The sequence below is a fragment of the Harmonia axyridis genome, chromosome 3 (assembly GCF_914767665.1).
Source record: "Harmonia axyridis chromosome 3, icHarAxyr1.1, whole genome shotgun sequence".
NCBI lineage: Eukaryota > Metazoa > Arthropoda > Insecta > Coleoptera > Coccinellidae > Harmonia > Harmonia axyridis.
In genome coordinates this window covers 13,890,669-13,904,233 of record NC_059503.1, presented here as the reverse complement: position 1 = coordinate 13,904,233, position 13,565 = coordinate 13,890,669, and the positions used below count along the sequence as shown (strand labels likewise).

General features: G+C 36.2%; 1 protein-coding gene across 1 annotated transcript in view; it reads left to right on the top strand.

The window, feature by feature from the left end:
* Positions 1 to 13,565, top strand: part of LOC123676415 (muscarinic acetylcholine receptor DM1) — a 55,848-nt gene continuing 42,283 nt past the window's right edge. The window contains exon 1 of the mRNA XM_045612295.1: positions 1 to 143. The gene's annotated coding sequence lies outside the window, so the exon portion shown is untranslated. The remainder of the gene's footprint in view (positions 144 to 13,565) is intronic.

Here is a 13,565-nt window from a genome sequence, read left to right as displayed (position 1 = left end):
GTCCACGCCTATGGAGCCAGGTGCAGCTCGAGAACGCGTCGCGCCGAGCCCCAGGAGTCTGAGACGCCGTGCGGTGATGTGCTTGCTTATGACGACGACGACGTCGCGATGCACCGTGTGTCGGTCACTATGTGAACACTGAGGTGAGTCCTGTGACGATCGTAGTCTGATGATGGTGTTTGCCCAAAGGGTTGAGATGAGCCGGGAGATGCTGAGATCGGGGACCCTGAATTTACACCCTTGATTCTAGCGTTCCGATTGCATTTCCTTCATTTCCTATTCGATAACTCGCAGATTCGCTCGATTTAGAGGTAGGGAAGCGATCTGGGAAATGTTTCTGAACGTAATCTATTTATTTATATCGAAAACTTCAAATGGAATGAAACTAAATCTTCCTTCAGTCCCTCCCTAGTACTAGTAGACCTTCTCTTTCATTTCATCAATGAAAACAACAAAAACAAGCTTCAACTCCTTCAATATCTTCAATTCTTATCATCCCAATGCAAATTACCATCACCCAAATCTAAAGAATGACGAGTTGAACGTTTAAAGACTTCTAGATAAATTGACGTTAAGTAGATCCATTAATTATAACTGTCTTGTAATCTTGGTTGGTATTAGGTGAGAATTGTTTATAGTTTTAGTAGACAAGATCTGTTATTTGTATGTTCCATTCAGATAAGTGGTAATCGATCATTTTGCTTGTGGAAACAACTGTTGAACATTCAACATCGAAGAACGATTGAAGAAATTGAAAGCCATTCGGAATACGTTCCATACAAGTTCATGAACAGCATCTATTTATTCATCTTGGAAACCTTAAATGAATTGGGGTGAAAGTTTCCTTCAGTCCCTTTCTCTCTCTGGTACTAGAAGGAGTTTCTTCTTTCGTATCTCCGTTGAAAATAAGGAGGACAAGCCGATCTCCTCCAACACTTTGATTTTTCATTTTACAAATGATCATTAGCCTTATTCTCAGGTGTTCAGAATGACAGTTGAACGTTGGGAGGCTTTGGGAAATCATTGGAGATTAGTAGATTAATTGTAACTCTAGCACTCCCTTGGTTGGTATCAGATGAGAATTACTAACAGTTTTAGTGGTCCAAAGTTTTTTCTGTATGTTTGTATTTCTGTATGAGTCTTAATTGATCATTTTGCTTATGGAAACAACTGTTGAATATTCAACATCAAAGAACGATTGAAAAACTGAAAGCTATCTGGAATACGTTCCATACAAGCTCATAGCAAGTGTTTCATCTCAAAAACCTTAAATGAACTTGAAGTGGGACAAAAGCAACCCTTGGTACTTTACTTTCACCGTTAAACACCAGAAAAAATAATCCTATCCCCTCAAACACTTCGATTGTTTTTTTCAAATGCTGATTACCATTATACCTAGATCTACACAATATCAGTTGAACGTTGGGAAGCTTCCTCTAAATCATTGGAGTTTAATAGATATCATTTAGTATCATCTTGGTTAGTATCAGGTGATATTTGGTAACAGTTGTAGAGGTCCAAAGCTTTGTTTGTATGTTCCATTCAAATAAGAGATAATAGATCGATTTTCTCGTGGAAACAACTGTTGAACATTCAACATCAAAGAACGATTGAAGAAACTGAAAGCCATCTGGAGTACGCTCGATACAAGCATCTATTTATTCATCTCAAAAGCCTTAAATGAAGTGGGCTAAAAGCTTCCTTTAGTCTAACCCTCTCTCTGTGGTACTAGAAACAGTTTTTACTTTCGTTGCACCGTTGAACACATGAAAAATAACCATTTCTTCTAAAATACTTTCATTCTTATTTTCCAAATACTGATTAATATTAAACTTAGATCTTTAGAATGACAGTTGAACGTTGAGAGGCTTCTGAATTCTTCCTAATTCTAACTCTCGTACCATCTTGGTTGATACCAGAAGAAAATTAGTGACAGTTTTGGTGGTTCAAAGCTTTCTTCTGTATATTCCATTCAGATAGGAGTTAATCGACCTTGATACATTTGGAAACAACTGTTGATCATTCAACATCAGAGAACAATTGAGAGGACTGAAAACGTTCGTTAGGCATTCCTGAAAAGAAAGACAACTCTATTTTCTCAAATATCTTTAATTATTTTCTCCAAATAGCAATTTATATTCAGTTCTGAAGAATGATGAAGTTGAATGTTAGGAAGCTTCTAAATCCTTGAAGTTTGATAGATTAATAATTGTTACTATCGTATCCTTTTAGTAAATAAAAGATTCCTTTTTGTACGTTTGGTTCATATAAGTATTAATCGATTATTATAAATCTGACGACAACTGTTGATATGGAAAATGTTTCGCACAAGTTTCTGAACCATATCTATTTATTCATCTCAAAAATCTTGAATTATGTGATACGAAAGCTTCAAATTTTTCTTGTGCTAGACTTGTACGGACTTTACTTTTATTTCAGCAATCAATAAAATCTCCTATAATATTTTCATTTTCATTCTTCAGTTCATTCCTTACTTGCTAGTACAGGATGATTAGTAAACTTTAAGAAGCTTCCAAATCAATTAATCATTGGTTACTATCGTGTCCTTTGAGTTCGTACCAGTCATGTGAGAATTGTCAGCAAATTTGAAGGTTTTGTAATGAAAAAAGCTTTTATTTAGAGTAGTCGAGCATTCGAATTGTTTGAATACTTTTCTGAGCCCTAATGCTGAGTACCAATATATAAATTTCTGGATCTAAAGGTTCTTTACTTTCTGAGTATGGCAACATAGTTGCTGCAATGTTGTTCAATACAAATAAAGATTCAAACTTGCATAGGACTCTATTCACTTTAAACTGTTTTGTCAGTTACATAAGGGACCAACCACCATTTCTCAGGAATATAATAGCTAATAAGCTGCAATTTTTGGTTCTTTTGAAATATCTCGAGTATCTTTCCAACATTAAAGTTATGGATGTCCAGTTTTGGATTGTAGGTCGTAAGCTGTACTATTATCTTTTTATCGTTCTTTCAATTCAGGAAATTATGGCCTAATAATCATATAATAACCATTATGTTGTCTAGACTCGAATGATTCCATGTAATTTTCGTTATCGCAATGTTTTCTATATGTAAATTCTTCTATATTAGATTCTAGTTTTGAAATATATAGATATAAGTGTAATAGAATTGCCATGATTCTCAAAAAACTTAACAACTTCAATTCGCCCGAATATTTCTTTACATTAACTGATTATTTATGTTAATCCTTTGATAAACATTTTCATACATTGGCAATTTCTAATTATCTGAAACTGAACTTATATGCTAGGAAAGCTTTAACAGAATACCAATTGCAGATACCTTCCAATTTAGAAATTGTTGAACCAGTGTTCTTTGTGGACCAACCCAATATCTTATCACTGATATGTGTTTTCAGTTCCCTCTTTATGTCAAATTTGATGATTCATGTTGGGGATATTATTCGCTTGATGAAAATGCCCCCTCTATCTATGATTATACTTATCTGAGACCAAAACCAATTATTATCACAAATAAAATAAATACTCACAATCAGTGTACGTCATCAGTGACGTCATGTCCTTGCTGAAATAAATATACTTTACAATAATATTTCACTCAAAAATTTTCAAGGTTGAATATTTCATTCCAGTGGCGGGTTAACCAAAAAAGGGGTCCCTCGACTCAAGCGTTGTTTTTCGAAATCCCCGTGTTTCAGGTTCACTGCACCAAGAGAAGAGAGCGAGTCTATAGGGTTTTGTATTTCGTATTCTGAGGTATAGAACCCTGAAAAATCGAACAGAAGGGACTCTCTTTATATTCATTCCGTAGAAGAAGGATCGAGATGATCTCGAAAGCCATTTTCGATCCCGGCATTCAATGATGAGATTCACGTTGCAGGCGTACGAAACTTTATACGCTATCGACTTCATTGTCCCCTTCGGTTCTGGATTGAATACTCCGTCCTTATATTGTTTCGTCATTCCGTGCCATTTTCTGACATTTAGTTTTGATAACAGACCGGTGATATGAAAACGTACAATGAGGCATTGTTCCTTAGAAATTCAATTCTCTGACAGAGACATCTCGCGAGCAATGTGAGGAATTGCACTTGGGGCTTCGGTTCATTATTCTGAATGGAATTGTCATGAAAACAGCTGTTTATTTCGTTCAGATAATAACAAGAGAAAAAATTACAGGATGACTTATTATGTTCTCAAAGTGACACTTCACTCAATGCGCCCAGGGCCTAATCAGTAAAATATTATATTGTGCAACAATTGGGGAAAGTCCAACTTTTCTCGCGAGTGCCGCAAACACACGATACTTTTCCTACAACTGCACAAATTTCAATAATTCGAGTAATGAACTTGATTCAAATCAAAATGGCCTTCGTTGACAGTATGTGCTAATTTATTGCGTTTCCATTGAAACGACTCAAGAGCCCAATTTCATTGGTCTACCAAGCGAGGTGTGGACAAAGTGGCGTGAGAAATAATATTTCCCACAGTATGAGCAATACATAGTTTTGAAGTTGAGTATGCTATGCAGAATACGTTACTTTCAATAGCAGTTGTAGGAAAACTCATTATTCCTCAACATAGTCACCATACGAAGTAATAGGTACATTCTGTATATATTTTCGTCTTTGCTTTCCAAATGGGCTCCAATGTCAGTAATAACTTCTTCTTTCAAGAGTCAAATTTAAAGTCAGCATAATATCTTTGGAAACTTGGTACTAACAAAAAAGGAGCTGTGCTATCAGATGACCAATTATGTAAAAATAAAGACCAATTATTATATTTGTGCGTCAGGCCCAGGACTTAAAGAGTAAAATGGTAGTGCGTACACCTTTGCTTGAATTTTATAAGTTTTTGTCGATGCCACGGGCGTAGCCGGGGGGTTCAAACCTCCACCGAAATGTGAAGATGTCAACATTCATCAAAATAAAAAGAGGCGAGCTCGCATGCAGCATAAATGTTGACTAATCTTTGCACAGCCTCAGTCGATGCTATCTATATGAAATTTTGCGCAAAGCATGAAATCGTAATTTTACATTCAAATGCTTTTAGGAAAGCGACTATCCGCAGCTATTCTTTGTTGTTCTATGGACCATTCTCCTCTTATATTTAGTGCATGTTAATTTTGAAACAAAAACGCTTAGACCAGTATTCAGGAAAATTAATAATTTATTCATTAAACTTGATACATTCACAACAATATCGTATGAAATTACTCAGGTGATATTATTTGTTTTATGTGAAATCTGTTCAGAATAGCCGAGAACTACACAAAGGCAAAACAACTGTTTCAGCTCAGCAGAGTCGTATAGTTCATTCATCGTTAAAATAACTCAAACGTGTTACCGACACCTCCGCCAATTTGTTATGTAAAGAGCTACAGAACATTAAATTGCTATAAAACAACGATGGATTATTCGATCGACATGAATTTTATTTATCCGCATGATAATCTTGTGGCATTACATTTTAAATAAGATTTCTGGCATGACCTCGGATGTAGTCCAATCTGGACGTCCAATTTTCGATGACTTTTTCCAACATTTGTGGCCGTATGTCGGCAATAACACGGCGAATGTTGTCTTCCAAATGGTCAAGGGTTTGTGGCTTATCCGCATAGACATAGATGTGATATGTTGCGCCGTCTTGTTGGAACCACAGCTGCTGGACATCATGGTTGTTCAATTCAAGAATGAAAAAGTTAGTAATCATGGCTCTATACCGATCACCATTGACTGTAACGTTCTGGCCATCATTGTTTTTGAAGAAGTACGGACCAATGATTCCACCAGCCCATAAAGCGCACCAAACAGTCAGTTTTTTTGGATGTAACGGTGTTTCGACATACACTTGGGGATTAGCTTCACTCCAAATGCGGCAGTTTTGTTTGTTGACGTAGCCATTCAACCAGAAGTGCGCTTCATCGCTAAACAAAATAAGATGGACGTAGTGCGCGATACGTATTCCGCACAGAACCATTATTTTCGAAATAAAATTGCAATTTGCAAGCGTTTTTCAGGCGTGAGTCTATTCATAATGAATTGCCAAACCAAACTGAGAATAAATCACTTGACAACTGTTAAATCGGTCGCCATCTTGAACAGTAATGCCACCTTAAAGTTATATACCTCGAAAAAAACACCCTATATTATTAATAAGTGCTCTTAAAGTTAGAGAACTTCGGTATGTCATGCTGACAAGTTGGTATCGTAAGGCGTAATATTAATGTGATAGGAATAAATGCATAAAAGATGCTGAAAGTCATAAAAAAAGACAGCGTTTTCCCCTCTTCCATCCACATACCACATACAGTGAAAGACCAATTACAAACAAGAGGATATGCAGCCCCTACCTCTACAAATCTACATGGTGTTAACACCACACCCGTTGTTTCATTTCCACCAAGGCTTTCACGAAAGCCTATTGCAGAGTAGGAATTGTCATTCTGAAAACAAAGGTATTCGAGTGACAAAAAATTTATATTATTGAATGGTATTTGACAGCTGGATGAAGTGTTAGGGCGATTTAGATTTACTTATCCTGGTTAACTAGTTCAAAATTTTTGATATATTTTAACGTTTCGAAAAATGTGATTGCATACGTCGCCATCGCTGGCCTTTTTTGAAGCGATCCACGAAACGATCCAATTTTTTCCTCATAAGACCGGAAGTGCTGGTCGGGCAGACCGTGTATCATTGATCGAAACAAGTAATAATCCGAGGGAGCAACGTCTGAAGAAAACGGCGAATGGGATAGGACTTCCCCTCCCCTTTCAACGTTTCCAAGTATGTCTTGACCACTTTCGCAACATGGGGTCGAGCATTGTCATGCTGTAAAATCACTCTATCATGTCTCTCGTTGTATTGCGGTCGTTTGTCTTTCAATGCTCGACTTAAATGCATTAATTGCGTTCGATATCAATTGCCTGTGATTGTTTCAGTCGGTTTGAACAACTCATAAAACACTACGCTGAGCTGGTCCCACTAAATACTGAGCATGACCTTGGAACCGTGAATATTCGGTTTGGTCGTCGACGTGAAAGCATGGCCGGGATATACCCATGATTTTCTGCGCTTGGGATTATCGTAATGAACCCATTTTTCGTCTTCAGCCACAATGCGATGCAGAAATCCTTTTCTTTACCTTGCAAGCATCTGTTCACATCTCTCTGCTTCATTTCGTACGGCACCCAATTTCCTTGTTTCTGAATTATTCTTATGACTTTCAGGCAATTTTAAATGGCTTGTTGCGTCACTGTCAATGATCCTACCATTTCTTGTTGCATTTTAAACGAGTTAAGATCAAATAATGCCTCCAATTCTGCATCTTCGAAAACCTTTTTTCTTCCACAGGTCTTCGACGTCAAAATCATCGATCTCGAAGCGTTGAAACTACCCTCGGTACGTTTTTCCACTAATAGCGGCCGCATCATAGGTATTTGAGAGTATTCGATGAGCCTCAGCCGCAGATTTCTTCATATTAAAGCAGAAAATTAAAACCTCCCGCAAATGACGAGAATTTGGCTAGTAAGCTGACATGTTTAATCGAGAATAACTTTATGATGAAGACACAAATCGATGAATATTCTGATGGCGTTATGTCTACAAATACCTGAGCTTATTTTATGACATCTACGATCTACCACTTACCGCTACAGCCATCCATTGAAAGAAGGCGGAAGCAAAGTTGTACACCTAATAGTTTCGAATGTAATATCTAAGGAATTTTCTATATGATGAATGGGTAAACATCGGCTAACAATTAATTGGAAAGCGAATGTTATGTTGTTTCGTGAAATAACTGAAGATTTATCCCTCTTTCAATGAGAGTAATTGGGGTTGCTGAGTGTACAGGCGGCTTAGTACATTTTAGAGATTTTTATTGCAGAGAATTTTGGCAAACCCAGCTCAGCGGAACAACCTTATGATGTTTTCAAGAATCAAGACGGCCAGCAAACTGGACCGAATTGCCGATCCTCAAATAAAAGGGCCTGAAATACGTCACTTCAAGTTCCAGGCCTGTTGCACCGCCAATGCCTTATCAGTTCTTTTCTCCTTAGTACCAAGCTTCAAAATATGCGTGTCAAAACGCGAAGAGATATTCCCGGATTCAGAAGCGAATATTCGATCGGAACGAGAACGACATAACAGCCGTTTTAGGGCGAGCGATAGCGAGGGGCCCAATGAATAGAATTTCTGCTCCATCCCTTAACACCCCTATTCCATCCTAATTGTTTTAGCTGTGAAAACGAGCTAAAACTGATTACAGTTACTGGCATCCGCGACAAATTTGGAAGCGAACAGGTTCTCGGCATATACCACCAGGGGGATATGAATTATGGCGGCATATGTGGAATTCTGGTCGATGAAATGACGGACAAGACCTGGTCATAATGAATTTCGAGGTTTTTTTGAGCGGTAGTTCTCATACATAGTGGATTGATCATTTCTTCACGATGTTTGTATTTTTGAATTCTGAACCTAGAATGGTCTCAAGCGATAAGGGTCGGCTCGCACCTCAGAGAAAGCAAATTTTGTCCCCAACATGGACTATCAAATTTGACATGAAGCGCGCGGAAATGAAAACATATCAGTGATACGATATTTCACTCAATTCCTGAGTTTCTCCACAATGCACGGACTTCTTATGTCCTATAGTGAATCAACGTTTCGTATCAACTCAAAATATATTGAGATGAATACCTAAATATTCAGAAATTCAGAAAACAAACTTCAAGCGTGTCAAAAGACGTGAAACAATCGATGACACCAGGAGAGCAATAGTTGCCAAACTTCGGATTTCAGCAGGTATATACAGAAAATAATACATATTCTGCTTAGTATAAATTCGAAAATTGGGAAAAATATCGGATTCCAAATATTCAAATTTGCATATTTAATAGGGAATCACTCAAATAAATATATTTCATTCAATATAATATACATTCATATTGATATGGTAAAATTGTGGATTTGAAAATATATCACAATCCGACAACGTAAACTAATCATGTTGGGGACATGTAAAAATTGCGTATTCTCCCTCTATCGAGTTTATTATATTTCCCCTTATTGTCGAATTTATAGTATGCAGAATATTTAATAGTTTCTGTATCTACCTGCTGAAATCCAAGGTTTGGCAACTATTGCTCTCCTAGTGTCATCCGTTGTTTCATGTCCTTCGGCGCGCTTGAAGTTTGTTTTCTGAATTTCTGATATATTTAGGTATTCATCTCAATATATTTTGAGTTGATATTAAACGTTGATTGACTATGGAACATAAGAAAAGCGTTGTTCGTGGAGAAACTCGCGAATTGATTGAAATATCGTATCACTGGTATGTTTTCATTTCCTTGCGCTTCATGTCAAATTTGATAGTTCATGTTGGGGATAAAATTTGCTTAGTGACAATGACATATGCCCCCTCTATCTTTGTTTATTACATTGAGCTTATTACACTGCAATATGACAGTTTACTTTTAACAAGAGCTTGATATATGGATGATATCGCTTTCAAAGGAGAAAACTCATCACAATTGCTCAACAAAAACCTAGACCTTTCATGACACCTATTATATAAGAAGAAAATGTTAGTTTGTGATCAAAAGAATTCCGTCTCAGTTAGTCTCATCACATCCAAGTTATCAACTTGATAACCTAAATAATTGGTGTCAATTTCCACGTGAACGTCATCGTTTTACACTTCCTCAAATTCAGAAATAATTCATTATGGCTACAAAAACTTCATAACCTGAATCTGATCACTCTGTAGGCACTCGAAACCTCTCGAATTGCCTTCCTTATCAAATTCTGTAAATTACAGAACATATCTAGTGACCGAACGTCGTTAAAACAACCAACCCGTCAAGAATTGATGGAACACCCCTTGCGTTACCCTATCCGAGTAGTCTATGAGATGCCAAGGACGAGATTATTTGACCTTTCAGACTTTTATTTACCCAGAAGAATGAACTACTGGAGTGGGCGGTCAAATGGCACCATGATATTATGTTCCATTCACCCAAGGAAATTTTCAACAACATATTCCGTGAACTAAACCGCTTTTTTATGTCGTTGAGTGAGTGTAGAGTGCTTTGAGTGGATTTTAAACGTGACGGCGGTCTTTTGTTTCCTTGAAGATGGTAAAGGAAGAAGGAAATGAGATCAAGAGACATTGTGAAGAATGTGTGGGCGGGTTATCTTTATGATTTGTAATTCTGTATGAATTCATGGGGTACTATGTAGATTTTTATTCGAAGGGAAGGATAACGGAGGAATATAGGGTTGTACGAAATATTTATGAGGTATTTGTATTCGTGATAGTTTTTCGTCAAAAAGTTTAACTTGAATCTAGAGGTGATTTTGCTCATATTTATTCGAAAGACCAACTATGATGTTATAAGGTTTTTCTGAAGTCTGAATGAATTCTGAATATCTGGAGAGGTTCAAATTCGAAAACAGTGCTCGAAAACATGTGATTTTTCTCTAACTGGGCCATAGTTCCGGAGATCTCACCATTAGCCATTGAATTTGAACATAATTCGAAAAAAATTTTTGGTACCGAACACTGTTTCAAAAACACGATGAAACACAAACCGAAGGGTTTTTCAGATATAAACGATACAATTTAAAATGATTCAAACGTCAACATTGTACAGGGTGGGCAAATAAGCGAGGTAAGCGGCTAGGAAACCGCTAGGAGGCGTAATAGCTATCGTCGAGTAGAAAAATGAATTTTACTCGAAAATGTTTCATATGAAGTGGACGAAAAAATATCATCACTGTAATACTTGGAAAATTCTCTATCTTTTTAAATTGTCACTTTCGATTTTACGATATCAAATAAGGGTAGGTGAAAGGAAGAAATCTGACTGATTGAAATGCCTGTAACTTCAGTTTGGCTCAACATTTTTGAGCAAATTAGATCTCGTCTGAAAGATAATATCTTGTTGATTGAGGACAAAATATACTCATGATAAATTTGTTTCTGCTGCTTTCGATATGGGGCGCTAAGTTAGAAGTTCATTGTTTGTTCATTTTACTCCGAAATTTCAAATGTAATGATAGGATTTTCTTAACAAAATAAGAAATTCCATCAAATTCGCATGAAAAAACTTGCAGGTCGCAAAGCGATAGTTTCAGGCGTTCTGAAGTTATGGCCGAAAGAAGACATTCTTCAACTAATGCACTGCGAAAAACCAAATTATGTCTTAAGTTCTGACAGATCCTATCTTTGTATGAAAAAACCAAAAGGTCGCAAAGTGATAGCTTCAGGCGTTCTGGCCGAAAAAAAGATATTCTTCAACTGATACACTGAAAAACTAAATTGTGTCTTCTTTCGGCCATATTTCCAGAACGCCTGAAGCTATCGCTTTGCGACCTTTTGGTTTTTTCATCTAAATTTGATGGGATTTTTGTTTCTGTGAGCACCTAAAGACACAATTTGGTTTTTCGCATTGCTTCAGTTGAAGAATATCTTCTTTCGGCCATAACTCCAGAACGCCTAAAACTATCGCTTTGCGACTTCCAGGTTTTTTCATGCAAATTTGATGGAACTTCTGTTACTGTTAAGAAAATCCTTTCATTACATTTGAAATTTCGGAGTAAAATGAACAAAACAATGAACTTCTGACTTAGAAACTGAAGTTACAGACATTTGAATCAGTCAGATTTCTCCCTTTTTCCTACTCTTATTTGCTGTCGTAAAATCGAAAAAGATAATTTTAAAGGACACAGAATTTTCCAATGATGACAGTGATGATATTTTTTTTTCAACTTGATATAAAACATTTTCGAGTAAAATGCATTTTTCTACTCCACGATAGCAATTACGCCCCCTAGCGGTAGAGATATGAACTTCAAAACAATTTCCAGTGTGTTTTCTTCTATACTTTAGTGGTAAAATTTTTACCGCAAGTCTCTACGATGAGTGGATCAGGAGATTTAGCCTCTCACCTCGCTTATTTGCACACCCTGTACATTATTTTATAATATGTTATATGATTGTTCAAACTAACCACATAAGAAACATGAGATAATTGATAATGAAGATTTGAAAAATTAGCTTAATATTGAAACTACTTGTAGGCAGTTGATTCTTCACATAATTTCCAGATTCTCCTTTCAATTCAAAAATATTTACTGGAAACTCGAGAAAATAGAGTATAATTTTCAGCAGCAATGGACCATTAACGGTTATGTCTATATATCACTCATTGAAGTTTGGAGGATCCCATATTCCTAGTATTATCTCAAAGATATCATCAAACCCACGCAAAACGGAGAATCTTCGGTGAAAAATCAATGAGACATCATAATTTTCCAGGAATATCTTTGGGAACATCCAAAGAAATGTTTAACTGTTTCTTGATATTTCGTTATCGTTACGACTGCCATCAGGCATCTTGCCAATTCCAAACGAAATGGTTTCTATCAGTCTTGGCCATATTCCTTGCACTCATTTTTCTTGATGAGTTTCAAGAAAGAGCCATAAGTAATCTTTCAATATTTTTATTTTCAATTTTCGAAATTATCAATTTCTCCTGAAGTTCCCAGGATACACAAGTTTAAAGATTACGTGGGTGTGATTAGCATTTTGGTCCTTTCCAGAATCAGTTACAAGAGGGATCTATTTCCCTTTGTTGAACTTAAAGTTCTTGCGGTCTGAATAGAAAGAAAACAGTCGAGATGTTAGAGGAGACTGACAGAAAAGCTCTTTGACGATGCCCTACTCGTATGGAACATTTTCACAAAGATCCTTCGGAAATTCAACTCTGAAGGATCAAAGACTTGATCTCACTGGGAACATGTCTATATTTTCTTAGGGATTTCCTAAAGGGATGATGTTGTTTCAGAGAGTACAGAGTTAGAAACAATTGCTTTGAATACAAAATGATGAGTAACAATTTTCAGTTTACTTTATAAACTCAATATAAAGATGAAACTTCTATGTAATATGAAAATTATCAATTTTTTTAAGAATAATTCATTTGCCAATAACCTGAAAAGTTGTAATAGTATCATTGTGAGAATTGTCTTAATATTTGATTGTAGAAAAAGGAATAATATGTAATAATTAAACCCTCTTCATTAATTCTCCAGTCATATAATATGACATTCAAGATCAAAAATAGTTTACTAGTTACAATAATATTGTATGCTAAAGAGAGAAGTTTATTTCTCTAATTCTGTGGTTATTCCGTTCATTCTTCCACATCTTGTAGAACAAAATCGTGCGAGAATATATCAGAAACGCACAGTTTTCATGGTTATATTTTATTATTCTATGTTGGCACTCCGAACTTTCCGCCACGGCTTTATCTGTCAATTCATCAATTTGCCTTAAAGAAATCAGTTCTGCCAACCAACATTTTTCAATGCAAAAATCACTAAATTATATTTATGGAAATATTTCATTAGTTTCAATGAAAATGCAATGAATTAGAGAAAATAATGTATAATACTCGTACAGAAGGCTCATTCTACCACTCGTTCATTCCAAAACTCGCCACTTCGTGGCTCGTTTTTGAATTTTGAACTCGTGGAAGAATATCAATGCCTTCTG